The sequence below is a fragment of the Cyprinus carpio genome, unplaced genomic scaffold (genome assembly GCF_018340385.1).
Source record: "Cyprinus carpio isolate SPL01 unplaced genomic scaffold, ASM1834038v1 S000006646, whole genome shotgun sequence".
In the NCBI taxonomy this organism is placed as follows: Eukaryota; Metazoa; Chordata; class Actinopteri; order Cypriniformes; family Cyprinidae; genus Cyprinus; species Cyprinus carpio.
The window spans coordinates 1,157,265-1,176,305 of record NW_024879272.1 but is presented as its reverse complement, the minus strand read 5'-3'; the positions used below and the strand labels follow the sequence as shown (position 1 = coordinate 1,176,305).

The 19,041-nt window shown below is 38.0% G+C and overlaps 1 long non-coding RNA gene across 1 annotated transcript; it reads left to right on the top strand.

Annotated features, from left to right (window-relative positions):
* Window positions 1–15,208: 15,208 nt before the first annotated feature.
* Window positions 15,209–17,297, top strand: LOC122144339. The gene is made up of 2 exons (XR_006159661.1): window positions 15,209–15,525; window positions 16,768–17,297. It is a non-coding gene; the product is annotated as an uncharacterized LOC122144339 (long non-coding RNA).
* The last annotated feature ends 1,744 nt before the right edge of the window (window positions 17,298–19,041 follow it).

Genomic DNA, 19,041 nt, shown 5'->3' with positions numbered 1-19,041 from the left:
CCGACTTAACGCAGAGTTTGAATTGCTTCCATCTGGCCGTAGATTCAGGGTCCCAAGGGCGAGCCGGAACATCTATAAGAGATCTTTTATTCCCCATGCCATACAGGAACTTAATCTAAACTGAAATTGTTTTAAAAATGTGTTTTTTGTAGACCAAAACCTATCTTATTTTAATTAGCTGCACTGCTTTCCATTTTCTGTTGTTGTATGTTGATGGTGGTAATGTTGTACTCTTAATTGTGTGTATTTTAATATAAGTTTAAATGTGGTGTCATTGATGTATTTTTGTTTGGAGAAGTCGAAGACAAATTTCCACTAAGGTGGACAATAAAGTCTAAAGTCTAAAGGATGAGTGAGGTCCGGTGTTTGGCCGTCCGCAACTCTCCGTGCCCTCCTGGGACCCAGAGACAGAGAAAACCGCTCTCTCGTCGCGTGCCACCTTGAGAAACCAATCATTCTGCCTCGAGGGCTCGGGACGCGGTGGAGATTTCCACTCGAGCCCTACCCTCTCGGCAGCCTCGGAAAGCATAGCTGTCATCTCCGGATCCAATTCAGGCTTTGCCACCATCCCAGAGGGCACCAGCACAGCTGAATCTTCATCTGACAGCTCTCCCTCCGATGCTGAGATCGACATCTGGTCAGGGGGAGGCCCACTGGATACCACTGGATACCACTGGTATGCTCTTTGAAGAGGGCTCAGTGCATTCCGTGGGTTACTCCTCTGGATCGGAGATGCATGAGGAGTTATGGTCCCCAGAGGGTTGGTTCTCTGTGGGGTTTGCCACCACTGTAATCCCCAAACCGCCCGTGCTACTGCTGGAAATGGTTCTCATCTGTCGGCCGCCAGAACGAGCCCCAGATCGCGGCAGCGGGACTCCGCCCCCTTTTTTGAAGGAAGCGGAGCCTGGTTCGCAGCTCCGAGATGGTCATCTTCCCGCAGAGAGAACATGAGTCATCCACGAAAGCTACCTTAGCGTGTTTGCCCAGACACGTAAGGCAGCGATCATGACCATCACCCGTTGCCAGGTAACGACCGCACCCAGAAACGCACGGGTGAAATGGCATCCTTATAAGGACGATCCGTCGTCTTTACAAAGGTGCACCCGTGAGGCTCTTTTAGAGAAATTTGCTCTTTAGGAAATGCTCTTTTAGTGCTGATGCACACAGGGGAATTGGTTGCTTGCAACATGACAGGGGGTAGTGCAGCCTGAAGTGCGCAACCCACTCGACTCGGGAACGACCACCGCTGAAGCGCCGTCTCGCCAACACACAAAGCTTCCGAGAGCGTGCTGAACTCTTAATTCACAGCAGACACAGTTGAGCAGAACACTACTAACGCTCGGCTCCAAAGCGAAAAGCTGGTATGCATTGCACCTGCTGCCTTATTATACTCACGCTGTGATCAGCGGCAGCTGGATGCAATAATTGCATGCCAATGTGCATTGGCTCGTTTAGTTTACACTCGAAGTAGATTGGTCTATCGAAGCGATATCCCATTTTCGTTGGTCACTGACATGGCATCTCCGTGACCGACTGAAAGGGAACACATATATTAGTATTTACAGTAAAGGCATTGTTGGGTCTGCTGCCAAATTACATTACTAGGCTTGTATGCCTGTATAAAAAGAACTATAGCACTAGATCATCGATTGGCATTAAATTAGAAGTACCTAGGATACACTCAGAACATAGAAAATCAGCTTTCTCCTACTTTGCTCCTTGGCTGTGGAATGAATTTCAAATTAATGCTCAACTAGAAAGAATTCCTTCTTTGAATGTGTTTAAAAATATATTGCGATGTAAAATGAATGAAGTGTGTGGCTGTTTTTAATTAATTTGGTGACATATGATTAATGTTATTGTATTTACCTTGTCTGTTTAGAATTTGTTTTATGTGTTTTGTAATTATGTGAAATTTTAATACGGCCATCTTGGCCAGGACTCCCTGGAAGAAGAGATTTCAATCTCAATGGGACCTTCCTGGAAAAATAAAGGTTAAATAAATAATAAATAAAAATATATTACACCTAAAACATGATGATTTATTAAAACACTGTCTCATTCGCTTCAGAAGTACAATATTTCTGTTAATTGTAATGACATTGTGTTATTAGTGTTGTGTGTGATTGTGTTGTTTGTGTTCCTCTCATCAGCAGCTGCAGTGTCTCTCAGCTGTATCAGTGCAGTCACTGTGACTCTGACTGAAGGAGGTTTTTGTACGACTCTTTATCACTGTGTGAACACACAGCTACCACCAGGACAGTGTACACTCATACAGTAATAATCTCCTGTATCTTCAGTCTGGACTCCACTGATGGTCAGAGAGAAATCACTTCCGTAGCTGGATCCACTGCCACTAAATCTAGATGGAGTTCCTGACTGGAGGCTGTTTATGCCGTATATGAGGAGTTTAGGAGCTTCTCCAGGTTTCTGCTGATATCAAGACACACAGTCACTACAGCCAGAAATCAGCTGACTGGTTTTACAGCTGATAGTAACAGTTTCTCCTTGTTTGATGGATTTTATCGCTGGATTCTGAGTCACTGTCATTTGTTCCCAGATCTCTAAAATAAGACATTTTAGTTGTTTAGTGAACATTTTGATCAAATATTATTATTATAATATATCATACTAATCCCACAGTATATGAAAAGTTTTAGTATAGTTTGTAATTTATTATAAAATATTTACCCTGAATGCAGAGAGTCAGAGTCCAGATGAGGATGATGATGTTGTTCATTGTTGTTGTGTCTTGTGTGATGATGAAGATTGTGTTCTGTTCTGCTCTCAGTCATGGAGTGTTAAACTCACAGCACTATAAACACTCTCATGCAAAGTGTCTCTGTATGTAAATGCTCTTCATGCACATCCACATAAACCAGTTTGACACAAGACTAAAAACTGAGGGGATATTCCTATTTATCTCTTATAATAAATTATTTTGTGTGTTAGTCTCGTAAAATTATTGCACTCTTGTGTTTGGCTGTCAATCTTTCAGTATTCTTTTGTGAATTTAAGAGTTAAATGTTCATATTTTGAGGTGTTTAATGATGGTCTGGTGGTTTTCTTTGGAGATTTATTAGATTCACATTAATGTAATTAATATTTATAGAAGTCAAAATAAAAGCACAGATGGGTGAAGATTAAAAACTTTACAGCTGTTTCAACTATACTGGATACAAAACTCAGCATTAAAACAATATTTTATCTTTATGTCTTTGACTCATTTTTATCTTTTTGAATTTGAAAAGGTCACAAACTTCATTTTTTAAAATGCATGTACAATCAGATCCTAAATGATGTAGGATTCATCCTGAAAGTGAGGAACAAATTGGTTTTTTTAAAGACATAAATGAAAATATTTGTATCTGTACAAAAGAGCATTAATACAAACCTTTGTACACATATACACCATCAAAATAATTCAACATTGTTTATAAAATTGTAAAGATTAAAAAAAAATAATAAAATAAGGTAAAAATAGACAATCACAATATTCATTAATATTATGTTTTATGATGAATAATATCACAGGTATTAATGATTTCCTGAATATGAACACATTTGGATTTTCTTGTTAATGGTGATGCATGCTGTACTTCTTCTGAATCATAAAATCATATTTGTGGCTGTTCTGTAGGTTTATGTGTTTGATTCAATCACATTGTGCTTCTATTTAAAATGAACTGAGATTTATAAAGATTAATGCATTTAGAAACATTTTTTATTTGTGCATTTTGTTTTCTTTTTTTTATTATAAATTACTCATAGAGAATTTCAGAAAGTTATATGCACATCTTTATAAACGAGGCCCCAGAACTCGAGCTCATATTTTATAATCAAATGTCACTCAGTGAATCATGAAAACACCTGCAGATGAAGGAAATTATGAATCTATTCTGTTTAGTCAAATTCTGAAGCTCAAACACTGAAACAGATCACTATTGGTTCTCTGTGTGTTGACTCTGTGAGTTTTACTGTATCATGAAGCTCCTGTGAGGACGCTGAACATCTGCTGATGGAGCTGCTCTATTCTGAGAGGAACACAATCACTCAAATATGAGTTTGACTGTTTGACTCTTTTTTTCTCTGAAATGAGTCTAATGGAGACTAATGGAGAGATGAGGTTTGTTCACACTGAGACTCTCAGCAGTCATACTGACCTTCTGAATGATTGAATCAACTGTTGATCTGTGGATGATTCATCATGAAAATCAGATGAGAGAATTATTTTGTATGTCTCCCTAATCAGACACATCCAATTTAGTTCTTGCAGTCTCTACTAACGAGCTGATGAGTGGAATCAGGTGTGTTAGATAAGGGAGACATACAATAAGTGCAGGTAAGGGGGGCCTCCAGGACAGGTTTGGGAAGCACTGTTCTAGACAATGTGAAATCTAGTAAGTGATATACAGTACAATTTTATTATATTTCCTTGGTATTGACACACATTTATCACATATCTCCAACACCAGATGTCACACTCACCTGAACTCTGATGTGATTCTTCTCAGGTGTTTATTCTAATTAGACTGGCCTATTTAAACCCTGACTGTTTCAGTGTGGAGTCTTGCTTGTTTCACACTCTACACTCTTGGTTTTTATGTCTCTGGATTTTGTAATCTTTGGATTCTGATCTTAATCAGTCCCTGCATGCTGTTTGCTTCTCTGCCTGGTTGCCTTGTTTTTGACCATCGCCTGGTTTTGACTATTCTCTCCTCGTTTCTACTAATAAATCACTGCTTTCACAACTTTATCATATAAATAAATAGTCTCTGAAATGTTTGATACGCTGTCACTGTGTTGTTTGTGATCCTCTCATCAGCAGCTGCAGTGTCTCTCAGTTGTATCAGTGCAGTCACTGTGACTCTGACTGATGGAGGTTTTTGTACGACTCTTTATCACTGTGTGAACACACCACCACTGTGGTAACTCTGACAGTAATAATCTCCTGCATCTTCAGTCTGAACTCCACTGATGGTCAGAGAGAAATCAGTTCTGGATCCGCTGCCACTGAATCTAGATGGAGTGTTTGACACTCTTTGGTTTGCAGAATGAATCAAGAGTTTAGGAGCTTCTCCAGGTTTCTGCTGATACCAGGCCATACAAGTATATAAACCTACACAGCCACTGCTCACTACTGTGTTTGTTTTACAGTTTATAGTGACTGATTCACCAATCTGAACTGTTCTAACAGAGGGAGTCTGAGTCACAGTCACCTGTCCACTGAAACCTGTTAGAAAAGTAGCAGGAGTTTAATAACAGGATCTATATGTATTGTAAATGTCAATCTTCATAATATCATAACTACAGTATGTCAGCTTAACATTAACATGTAAACCTTACCATGTATACATATACAGAGAGTCCAGATGAGGATGATGATGTTGTTCATTGTTGTTGTTGTGTCTTGTGTGATGATGAAGATTGTGTTCTGTTCTGCTCTCAGTCATGAAGTGTTAAACTCACAGCACTATAAACACTCTCAGAGCACTGAAGCATGTGCTGACGATGCAAAGAAGTGGGTAGGATTTACAACAGCTTGAGCTGATAACAAACTCATATACTATAAAAGTATAGATTATATCATTTTACATTGAGTAATATAACTTGATGATCCATTGACTAGTAACAATTCTTGAAACATTTTTATGATAAAGTGATATTTCACTGACTGATGTTCTTAGACTTTATACTGATGCATTTTGTCATGAATGAAGCATCACACAAAAACTGTTGTAGAAATATCTTCATCACACATATTGTATCCATGATTTATTTGTAGTAGACAGCACAGTTTATGGCAGGGCCTTTCTCTGACCACTCTAGCTGACAAAGGTTTGCTACATTTTGATTGGGTCTTGGTAGACGAACATAAGCAAACTGTCCAACGCCGTCAGATAAAGATGCCAGGACAACAGCCAGACACCTCTTAGAGGGCAAGAAGAAGACCTTTGGTACAAAGCCCAGGAAGGACAGGACTTGCTATTGATCAAAATGCAGTTTCTGCCCTTCACCCACCAACAGACTGATTCCTCAGGTTTTGGCCTGTGACCGCCATAAAAATTAATTTGGACCTCAGGATGCAGCAGCAGTGGGTGAAACAAAGAGAGATCACAGAGTTCCATCCAAATCCATTCATAACTATGTTCTCAAACCTTAAACTGATGCAAACTACAACACACACATCTTATTCAGAGAAATAAATACTCTCAATGTCAGCGACGTGTAGTGCAACTTCTTACAGAAACTCAATGAACAAATTAATGCATGCATGACAGTTCAATATTTTTCCATCATGTTTGGACTTAATGTGTTCGTAACATTGCCAAATGTATTCTGGTTGTGGTTCGATAAGTGAATAATGCATTGGTAAAACTTCAGTGACACTTTTCTAAATGTGTGTTTGGACAATGCATATAAGTTCCCCAGGAGGAAAGAAGGGTGGGCCACACTGTGTCCTCCCACTCTGATGGAAACAGCCAATCACAGGCAGAAGACACACAGACATCTGCAACAAGGTTAAGCTCCGGTGAGGAAGAGTTTACTTTTAGTTAATTTTGCTTTTGTTTTCGTGTTTAAGGAAATTATGTTCTTAATCTAGTGCAGGGTCTGTTTTTTGTGTTTCTTATGTTAGTTTGGTGCTCCAGGAGATCAGCATCCTACAGTGCTTCGTGTTCAGGGCTGTTGAAACAGATTCCTGCTCCTTTCCCCACAGCAAAACCAGTGGATGAAGTCACCACTACCGGACTGCTCACTCAAAACAATTTAACTATCACTTATCCAAACCTCTTCCAGAGACCTTGGCATTGTTGTACATCATCAGCTGATTTCAGTTAACAAATAATCTTTCACGTATTTGTTTGATGCATAATAAGGTCCTTCACCTTATTTGTTTCAAAGTAGCAACAGTTTATCTTTCCAGATAATGTAGCTCTGATATAGCGACACCCAACATAATCACTTGGATTTTTTGTCTCTTACGCTGAATATGGTCTTGTAGAATATGTGTTTATGAGTAAGTAATAATGTACGAGAGGCCGTGCTGTATTGTGAATAACTCAGCTCCGCGTCGTGCCTAACAACGGCCTTCAGCCGTGACTGCAAGAGAATGTTACGATGCTTCATCTCATGGAGCTCAAATAAAAACAGAGAATAGGAACTTTTCTTATATGCTGTAATTTTTTTTTTTTAAACACCATATATGATATTTTCTTACACACATACATCTGCTTTTCTTTCAGTATGAGAAAACGTCTGTTTTTCATCTTTTAGTTTAAAACTAGTGGAGACTGATTCACAGCACAGCTCAAGGTGTTTGTTTTTTTTTCTTCAATCTGGCTGCACTGCTGTGAGCTAAATGAATGTTAGGCTTTGTGCCTACAGTAGTTTCATTATATTTAAGTTTGTAAATGTATATAGTGATTGCATTTAGTTTGTATATTGCATTTATATCAGCTGTAGTGATGTTGAATAAGATGAAGATTGATGCGATTGTTGTGATTTTGACTGCACTCCTCATGTCTGCTGCTGAAAGTCCTGTTGAAATGCTGTGAATGCTGCAGGGCAGAAGAGTGCTGGAGCTGCAGTGTGTTTTCTCTGTGTTCGTGAATGTGTTGTGTTTGTCTCCTGCAGCTGGTCCCACAGTGAAGCCCTCAGTGTCTCTGCTGCCGCCCTCTTCTCTGCAGATCTCTGGAGACTCAGCCGCACTGCTCTGCCTGCTCAGCTCTTACTCTCCACAGGGGGCGCTGGTGAGCTGGACACTGGACGGCTCAGAGGTCACCGAGGGGGTTGTGACCAGCGCAGAGAGCGAGCAGGACGGCCGCTACAGCCGCAGTAGTGTCCTGACCCTCAGCAAAGCACGCTGGGAAGCGCGGGAGAGCTGTACGTCTGCAGAGTAACACATGATGGAGCTCCTCATGAGGCCTCGTTCCACAAGAGTCGCTGTTAGTCGCTCGCAGTGCTGATGTTTCTCCAGTGAGCGCTGCTCTCTCCTGAAGATGAGTGTATCTGAGTGTGTCCTGTGTCAGGCGGGATTCACATGAGTCTAGTGCTGAAACTGTAGTCATTTACAACTCAATACTGAAAGAGAGCTCTAGTGTCAAAGCACTGGCTGATCTTTCAATCTGCTGTGTTTGCTGCAACATTCAATAAAGCTTCTCAACAAACTCCATTTGTGTCTGACAACATCATTCAACTAACAGATGAAGATGCATGTAGTGTTTGTGCAGGTGCTTTTCAGGAGCTTGATCAGTAGCAGTAAATCTAGTCAAATAAAGCTCTTGGGGTTTGAACATGGTCTCTGGAGACAGAGCTGCTCTATTCTGAGAGGATCACAATCACTCCACCCTGACAATGCAAATTAGATTTTCAGCCCACACTCCCAGAGTCACTGTTTGATTGGTTACATGATCTGGACTGAAACACACCAGTTTCACTTCTGCTGTAGTCCTGCAGCCCAGGTGAAAAATACATGTATTTAAATAGTGTTTTTTTTTGTTTTTTTTTTGGCATACTTATTTTATTGTAATTATATCATAATAAACGCATATTAAATGTATTATTTTAAAACAGTAAGTATATTAAGCAAATTTCAAGACATGCTACAGATCAGTTTTTAGTTATTTGCAATATATTTTAATATATTAACAAATGTAAAATTTACACTTAAACACACAACACCATATGGCACATATAGCTATAATGTATTTTTACGGTAGTGAATTCATGTGATATATATACAGTATATAAAAATGTTTTTCAAAATATCTTAATTTTGAAAATCAGATTGAATCACATTGAAATATTTAAAACAATATTGTAGTGGGCCTACACATTGTTATAAAGTACTTATACATTAAACCCCATAAAACCTGAATCATTTTGCTATCTTCTTACACAAAGTACACATAAAATATACTTTAGGTATGAGTAAAATTAAAATGAGTTTTAAAAATACATTAAAACTTCACTTAAAGTATGTTGTGTTAAACATATGACTTAAAAGCGCAAATAAGCATATATTTATTAGTATGCTTTTTTAGAAATATACTTAAATGCATTTTAATATAGTTTAATGCACTTCAAATAAGCATGTTGTGGATACAAATGTACAAATACACTTTAAGTATATTTTTGATAGATTTAATAATATTTATTTTCCACCTCGAAGCACACAGACAAACCCATTACATTTCAAAGGGATAATGTATATGAAAATGTCAGTAAAATAATAAAAATCTATGATTGTAAATACAGAATCAGTTGCTCTGACAGTAATTGTGTAAGAATGTAAATCTTTCTGTGAGTCAAATGGAAAGCATCACGTCCAGACAGCAGAAGAATATTACACCTAAAACATAATAATCATATTAAAACACTGATTCATTCTCTTCTCATTATAACAGATTATAGTAGATTTGGTTTTACATTCTGACTTAAATTGTCTTGGTAATGATGACTTTTGCTCTTTGCTAAAGTCTGGCTGTTATGCTTCAGTTATAGGTTATAAATTAAATGCAATATTATAAAGTCAAGGGCCAAGAGCCCAACTAAAGTAAACACTGACCACTATAATGGTAAGTTAAAACATTGCAATTTTCTTCTTTGGTGATTCTGCTTGTTACCATAATGGTCAATCATCACTCAGTGAATCTCTTAATGACCTCATTAACTTTAACACTGCTTCAGTGTTACTTTTAACACTCTGTATTGTGGACACATACAGACACACAGCAGTGTTAATTTGACACTGGGGATTTTGCTGTGTACAGTTTCTATGAAAGGTAATAATTGAGTGGTTACAAAATTAGAAAATGACACGTTTTCTTTGAATGTCTATTATTTTTATTTTGCAAAATGACCATTTACTTACTCATGCTCCTTCCTCGTACTCCACCACTACTATCACAACTAATAATACAAACACCAGCCTACACACCAGGGGGGTATTCCAGAAAGCAGTGTTAACTTACCGTGAGCTAAACCCTGAACTCTCGGTTGATTAACCCCAAACCTTGCTTACTCGAGGTATGAGGTTCCAAAAACGCGTCCGGGAGTAAGTTCATTCAACTCAGAGTATGTTCCTGATTAAGACTCAAGACATTCTCAACAGAGCGACGAATCGACGAGTCACTATAGAAACAGACGCTAAGAAAAATTTGTTGTTTACATGCTTAGTGCATATCGCCACCTAATTGATGGCTGTGCAATCATTTTTACTTTTTTCCATTTAATCTTTAATCCTTGAGAATGTGAATTATATTTATGCTAATTATATATTAAGTCATATCAGATACGTATTTTGATTTAGAATTTAGACAGGGTTTTGCTCACGGTAAGTTAACCCTGCTTTCTGGAATACACCCCAGGAGAGGAATTTCTTTTGTTTGCAAACAAACCATCATTTTCAAATTGTTCCATCAAGTCCTTTACCTGAGTTTCAAGTGCTAATACACACAAAAAATGTTTCGGTCTAAATTTAAATTTTATGTAATTCAATTACATAACAAATTTCCATCCATTTAGATTACACAGATTTAACATAAAATAAATCAATAAATTTAATGTGATGCATATGCGTCAGGCTAATAATGAGAAGCTGGTAAAGCTGGTTTTGGGTGTGCCGTGGAAGTATGTTGAGAGATTTAATGTCTTTTATTTTAAGTTGATTTCATCTTCGTCTGTGTCTGAAGTCAGTTGTAGTTCTTGTGTTTCTCTTTTCTTCGGTGATTCTGCTTGTTAACAGCAGCTGTTCATCATTAATGCTCAATCATCACATAATTATCTTCTTAACTCCAGCACTGCTTCAGTGCTACTTTAACACTCTGTAGTGTGGAAACACATGAACACTGAGCAGTGTGGGGACTTTGCTGTGAACTATTACATAAATATTCATTCACGTATGACTGACGTATATGCATCACATTAAATTTATTGATTTATTTTATGTTAAAACTATGTAATCTAAGTGAATGGAAATTTGTTATGTAATTGAATTACATAAAATTGTAATTTAGACCGAAACATTTTTTATTGAGTGTACAAAACAGAAGTATCCCAGTGTCATCTGATAATTTGCATAACAAGAAATCTGACAGTTGTAACAAATGTCAGCTTCTTCTTTGACATTCATGGGAAGAGATCATTTTTTCACATATGTATTCTAATGAAATCAAAGTTTCTGTAAAACAAATATTTTGTAGAAGGCACAGCATGCTTATCACTTCCCACATTTATGACTTTAACGATGTCCTCTCCTGTACTTAATATATGTAAAAAAAATAAAAACCTTGATTGATAAATTTATTTTAGAAAATTTAGAATTTTATGATATTTTGAATCTTATAACATTATCATCAACAGCAGCAACAACAACATCAAAATAGTTATGGTTCTTCAATGTTAGAATTAACAGACAAGATAAATATATAGATTCAATGATTCAGTGTTAATTCCTACACTGAAACAATGACATGTTGCTATCTGGGAAATCATTTCATGTGGCCTTTTTATCATCACTGTATAAAGATCAACAAAATCATTTCATATGAGTTCAGCGGCGAGGCCAGAAATCTCCAAGTGGATGAACATTGGTGAAATAGTGTGGACCTCTATCTGTGTCTCCCTTTAAAGCTATTTTTAACTGTAACTCTTTTAAACAAAAGAATTCACTAAAACGAACAGGACTTAATTTACATTTTGGACTGTTTAGGACAAACAGATTCTCTGGAATGAAGCTAATTTTCCAAAGCTACATATGAGAGAAAGAGAACTGTTTAGGATGAAGCAATTCAACAGAATAAACTGACTTACCAATACTCATCACCACATATGAGACAGAACCGACAGAATGTAGACACTTCTGTTTTGTTATCCTTTATTTTTTACATAATTCCCTTACAGGGTTTTGCAGAAATCTACAATCTTCAGAAATAGCTTGAAATAAATGTTGCAAAAAGTCTCTGTGTTATTGACAAGCCAGTTATCATTTGGCACACAAAGAAATATAATAAAGCTACTGTCTGTGTGCAGTTCATAGGTTTGTGACGGTCGTATTGAAGCCGGTGGTGTCTCTAGAAGTGTCTGTGATGTGTTCACTGTTCATGCTTTACAAACTCCATCTTCCTCAGCTCCTGCTCCTCTTCTTCACCTCAGCTCCACAAAATCACAGTGTTAGTGAAATACTGGACTAGACTTCAGAACCTTTTCTGTCATGATTTCATGCAGGTCTCCTTTACAATGTTAGAAACAGCAGTGCTTCCAGTTCCCTTCTGCTACTGCACTGCTACAAAACAGAGATAGCAGATGACTAGAAGTCTTGTGTGAAGTGAGCAGTAGTGATTCATGAACAGTGTTGGGGGTAATGCATTACAAGTAACGCGAGTTACGTAATCAGATTACTTTTTTCAAGTAACTAGTAAAGTAACGCATTACTTTTTTAATTTACAAGAAAATATCTGAGTTACTTTTTCAAAAAAGTAACACCAGTTACTTTGTATTCCCATTGTTTGACTGACAAGCCTCCTGTTCCCATATTGGGAGAAATCGGAAGTATGGAGGCGTTGTGTGCGCTGTGTGAACCATGATGTTACTGTAGTTCTAGACTAAATGTGAATGTGCATTAATTCCCACTCACAAAAAAAACTCACAAAAAACAAAACAGATTTAGTATTCATCAAAATTAATCAAAACAGTGAAATGCAAACTCAGAATATGACGCAAACCTGCAATAACTAAATATATTAAATAACACAAATGTATCAATTCCCATTTTATTAACTAGTGTCTTTGCTGCTGACCTTTAATGATCCAGTTCAACCATACTAATAATCAAAAATGACTTAAGATAAACTAACAATTGTGCTTCATTGTTTTTTTTTATTGCTGGAGAGTGTTGAACCTTCTTCTCCTGTGTTCTACTGTACAGACGTAAATTTACTTTTCCTTCAGCCTGAGGTTTATTCATTACACTTTTTGGTGTGAAAGGGCTTTTACATTTGCTATAAATAGAACTTCTTATATTAAAAACAATCAAGCCCTGCTCATATTTAAAAAGTAACGTGAAAGTTATAATGTAACACATTACTTTCCATAAAAAGTAACTAAGTAACGTATTTAGTTACTTTTTTAGGGAGTAATGCAATATTGTAAGGCATTACTTTTAAAAGTAACTTTCCCCAACACTGTTCATGAAGTCAGAGAGTTGTGTAGTGAAGGCAAGGCTCAATCTGGACTTGGACAAGGTCACTCCCAAAACTGATGGCAAAGTTGTTATGAATGGAAATGTTTGGTTTGGTAATGTAGTAGATTGTGAACTCATTCAAACTGTTATGAAGTATACTGCAGGAGTGGATGAGTGAATTAATGGATGATCTTCCATCAGTCTGTATGTTTGGTAACAACACAAATCAGTCCATGTGTATCACTCAGTCAATGTGCTGAATTTGCAAGCAAATATGGATAATAAAGTCAAAGAAACTGATGAGGAGAAAGTTTGCATTTTATTTTTAAATATGATAAATGTTAAATAAGATTTTGGATTGTAACTCTGTGGGCAATGGAAGCTTTTTTCAGCCACCATAACCACTACAGATTTAATTAAGTTAATTAAAATAGGATCATGAATTAACCCCTTCAGGAACTAGTGATGCCAGTTAGTGCAGCAGCACTGAATAAGACTTTTGTACACTGTTTGAGTAAAAGTCTTGTAAGTAATCTAGATTTGTGTGATTTATACTTCATTGGATTGTTTTGCTCCTCCTTCATAATTTTAATATTTACTTGTAATGTTGGGCAAATAGATAGATAGTGTTACAATACAATAGAGATTTACAGACACAAGTGATTGAGATGAGCATCAGCAGCTGCAGTGTCTCTCAGCTGTATCAGTGCAGTCACTGTGACTCTGACTGACGGAGGTTTTTGTATGACTCTTTATCACTGTGTGAACACACTTTTACTGTTGATCTCATGGTAACTCTGACAGTAATAATCTCCTGTATCTTCAGTCTGGACTCCACTGATGGTGAGAGAGAAATCTTTTCCAGTATTTGCTGTTCCACTGCCACTGAATCTAGATGGAGTTCCTGACTGGAGTCTGTTTATGTAATAAATGAGGAGTTTAGGAGCTTCTCCAGGTTTCTGCTGATACCAGGCGAAGAAGCTGCCAAGTATCCCTACATCTATGTTACACTCTATTGTAGCTGTTTGACCCTGTTGCACAGTTTTAACGTTAGGTTGAGTCAAAGTGACTCCTTTGGATTCTGAAGAACAGAAAAGAAAGTCAGTTTGTCAGTAAATCACCTTTATAGCAGAATATTGATATTAAAATGGTAAAAAAAAAAAAAAAAAAAAACGCCTTATTACTTATATCAAAAGTAATATTCCACCTTGAATAAAAGCTGCAATGGTCCAGATGAGGATGATGATGTTCATTGTTGTTGTTGTGTCTTGTGTGATGATGAAGATTGTGTTCTGTTCTGCTCTCAGTCATGAAGTGTTAAACTCACAGCACTATAAACACTCTCAGAGCACTGAAGCATGTGCTGACGATGCAAAGTGGGCAGGATTTACAACAGCTTGAGCTGCTAACAAACTCTTATACACTGTTATAGAACTAATAAACTTAAATTCTCACAAATATCATTTTTCAGAAACAAGTTTTGAATCATTTGTGTGACAAGTCATTTTTGTGGATATGTCACTGGTTCTTATTACAGTGGTTTATACTGACACATATCAACATGAACGCAGCATCTGACAGAAGTCACTGCAGAAATATCCTCTTCACAGGTGTATTTCTCCCCCATACAGTTCTCCCACAGCCAGCAGTGTCTGATAACAGGATATTTACTGAGACAAAGAAAAGTAATGTTCAGCTGGTCATGTGATCTCAACAAGAGACTCAGCTGCTGCAGTTACTGCATGTCAACAGAGCATCCAATCACTTCAGTAGTTTCCAGCAAAGATGAATGACTGCCGTACACTCAATATTGCAACACACTATAATATGAATATTATTAGGAATTAAAAATTAAAAATTTTCTGTGAATCATGATGATTGAGCTGCATATGAAGAACAGAAACATAATTATGAGAAACTTTATGAGAAAGAGGTCAAAGGTCACATCGAAGGTCATAGATCAAATACAGGTCTTTTAAAAAAAAGTCTTATATCAGCACATCACAAGAGAATGAATGAGAAATATAGGATTGAATCATGTATTGTAAATGAGAGAATAAAGAAAAGAATAAACTCTTCATCTGATTATGAAAGATTTATATTGTTAATCAAGCAAAAAACAAACATTTTTAAAATATTTTGTGTGAAAGAGATTAATTCTTGCTTTTTGAAAAGCATTTTGCCAAATCTAAATCGAGTGTTTCTGCTATCAGTGTGTTTAAGTGTTTCTCTCTCTGCTGGAGTTTGTGTTCACTCGAGTGAAATAGAGGTTTTTGTACGAGTGTTTGATGAGATTGTATCACTGTGGTGGACTTTCGGTGGAGGAACTAAACTGGTGCTCGGTAAGTCTGTCTTTTTAATTGTTGATTAAAAACATACAGTTTAGCGCATACTAAATATTTTTAAAATTGAAACAAAACTATTTTTGTAATAATGAATATAAAAAATACACATGTAATCTAAAATATTAAGATTATTGGTAACAATTTATTTTGATGGTCCATTTTGAGTATTCTGTAGTAACGTTGCACCTACATGTCAACAAACTCTCATCAGAGTATTAGTAGACTGTCTGATTAATATCTGATAACTCTTTATTGTGATGGTCACCCAACAGACATAATAATGACTATAAGTAGCTTTGCTTCTTCTTATTCTAACCCTAACGCTACCAGTTTACTAACACTCTACTAACACTCTATTCACACTCTATTATCACTCTAATGAGAGTCAGTAGATATGTAAGTGCAACGTTACTTACAGTCAACAGAATGTGTTAAATTGACCATCAAAATAGTGAAACCAGGTTATTTGCTGTTTAAAAACATGTTTAGATATTTAGAATATATATATTCACTTCGCACAAACAATTCTTGTCTAAACACTTTTTTGTTATATGTATGCAATTTATCAATTTTTCATAATTTTTTCCCTTTCTTTTCTATGTTGTGTTCATGTATAGCTAATCTTTTTCTTTGTAGATGTCATACACAGAAAAAGGAGATTTGATGTTAAAATGTAAATGTAGCAACTTTCTGAAGTTCAGTCAATAATTCTCAATCTCTTTTGCTCATGCTGCTCTTATAGTTCAGTGGTTTAAATATACATAAAAAAATGTGTACTTGTGTACATTTTTAAACTCATTTGATTCAGTTGTTTTCTAATTCTCAACAGTAACATATTCTAACTTGTATTCAAATTATATTTAAATATAATTAAGTTTGAAAAGTATAAAAAAAGATGAGCTCAATATCTCACATAAACACAATGTTGTGTTTGGATGTAAAAAAAAAAAACATACTGTACTTAAAACAGTCAGTGTCTTAGTTAATTTAGTTTTATTTATGAGACTTGATTTAAATGTGTAAAGTGTTTGTGTAGTTTGTTTATTGTATAGACAGTAATATCAGCTGTAGTGATGTTGAAAGATGCGAATGATGAGATTGTTGTGATTTTGACTGCACTCCTCATGTCTGCTGCTGAAAGTCCTGTTGAAATGCTGTGAATGCTGCAGGGCAGAAGAGTGCTGGAGCTGCAGTGTGTTTTCTCTGTGTTTGTGAATGTGTTGTGTTTGTCTCCTGCAGCTGGTCCCACAGTGAAGCCCTAAGTGTCTCTGCTGCCGCCCTCTTCTCTGCAGATCTCTGGAGACTCAGCCGCACTGCTCTGCCTGCTCAGCTCTTACTCTCGACAGGGGGGCGCTGGTGAGCTGGACACTGGACGGCTCAGAGGTCACCGAGGGGGTTGTGACCAGCGCAGAGAGCGAGCAGGACGGCCGCTACAGCCGCAGTAGTGTCCTGACCCTCAGCAAAGCACGCTGGGAAGCGGGAGAGCTGTACGTCTGCAGAGTAACACATGATGGAGCTCCTCATGAGGCCTCGTTCCACAAGAGTCGCTGTTAGTCGCTCGCAGTGCTGATGTTTCTCCAGTGAGCGCTGCTCTCTCCTGAAGATGAGCGTATCTGAGTGTCCTGTGTCAGGCAGGATTCACATGAGTCTAGTGCTGAAGCTGTAGTCATTTACAACTCAATACTGAAAGAGAGCTCTAGTGTCAAAGCACTGGCTGATCTTTCAATCTGCTGTGTTTGCTGCAACATTCAATAAAGCTTCTCAACAAACTCCATTTATGTCTGACAACATCATTCAACTAACAGATGAAGATGCGTGTAGTGTTTGTGCAGGTGCTTTTCAGAAGCTCGATCAGTAGCAGTAAATCTAGTCAAATAAAGCTCTTGGGGTTTGAACATGGTCTCTGGAGACAGAGCTGCTCTATTCTGAGAGGATCACAATCACTCCACCCTGACAATGCAAATGGAATTTCAGCCCACACTCCCAGAGTCACTGTTTGATTGGTTACATGATCTGAACTGAAACACACCAGTTTCACTTCTGCTGTAGTCCTGCAGCACACAGACAAACTCACCATTACATTCATAAGAGATAATATATATGAAAATGTCATAAAAATCTGTGATCATGAATCAAGAATCAGTCGTTCTGACAGTAATTGTTTAAGAATGTAAATCTTTCTGTGGGTCAAATGGAAAGCCTCACGTCCAGACAGCAGAAGTGACTGAATGCAGTCTGTTCAGTTTGATTAGCAGCAATCATATATTACACCTAAAACATGATGATTATATTAAAACACTTTCTCATTCTCTTCAGAAATACAATATTTCTATTAACAGAAATTATATTGTATTATTAGTGTTTGTTCACTGGTCAGTGTTGTGTGTGTTTGTGTTGATCAGTGTTGTGTGTGATTGTGTTGTAGAGCAGCTGCAGTGTCTCTCAGCTGTATCAGTGCAGTCACTGTGACTCTGACTGACGGACTCTTAGTGTCCAGATGAGGATGATGATGTTGTTCATTGTTGTTGTTGTGTCTTGTTTGATGATGAAGATTGTGTTCTGTTCTGCTCTCAGTCATGAAGTGTTAAACCATCACTCCTCTTGCACCTCCGATCCAGTGGAACAACCCACGGAACGCGCTGGGCCCTCTTCAAAGAGCGTACCAGCGGTATCCAGTGGGCCTCCCCCCGACCAGATGGTGATCTCAGCATCGGAGGGAGAGCTGTCCCATGAAGATTCTGCTGCTTGACGTGTTACATATGAGACTGCTCCACCACTGGCTTTATGGCTGAGTCCTGAGGTGGGTGTGGAAGCGCGGCACTCACTGGGTCCAAGTTACACCGGCCTGTTGCCAAACCCTCACCCCGTGGTCAGATCATGCTTTCCTCCGGGCAGGGGTGCCCCAGAGCAGATCTCCAGGCATGCCGTGGTTCACACGGATGCCTCCACCACTGGCTGGGGGGCCACGTACAACACGCATTCAGTCTCAGGGGTTTGGACGGGCCCGCAGCTGCATTGGCACATCAATTGCCTAGAGTTGTTAGCAGTGCGCCTTGCCTTGAACCATCTCAAAGATCACTTACGAGGCAAGAACGTGCTTGTCTGAATGGACAACACAGCGAGCGTACATCAACCGACAAGGTGGTCTGCACTCCCGTCGCATGTAGCAAATCGCCCGCCACCACCTCCTTTGGAATTGGAAGGTTCTGAGGTCACTTTGTGCTATTCACTTTCCGGGCCTGCTCAACCGTGCAGCCGATGAGCTGTCTCGAGCAATGCTCCCAGGAGAATGGTGACTCCATCCCCTGATGGTCCAGATGATTTGGAGACGGTTCGGAGCCGCTCAGGTAGACCTGTTTGCTTCTCCAGAGACCTCTCACTGCCAGTTGTTCTATGCAAATATGCATTTCCCCCAGTGAGCCTTCTCGCACAGACACTGCAAAGTCTGGGAGGATGAGGAGCAAGTCTTGCTAGTGGCTAGTATATTACTTCATGGCTTAATGAGAATACAAA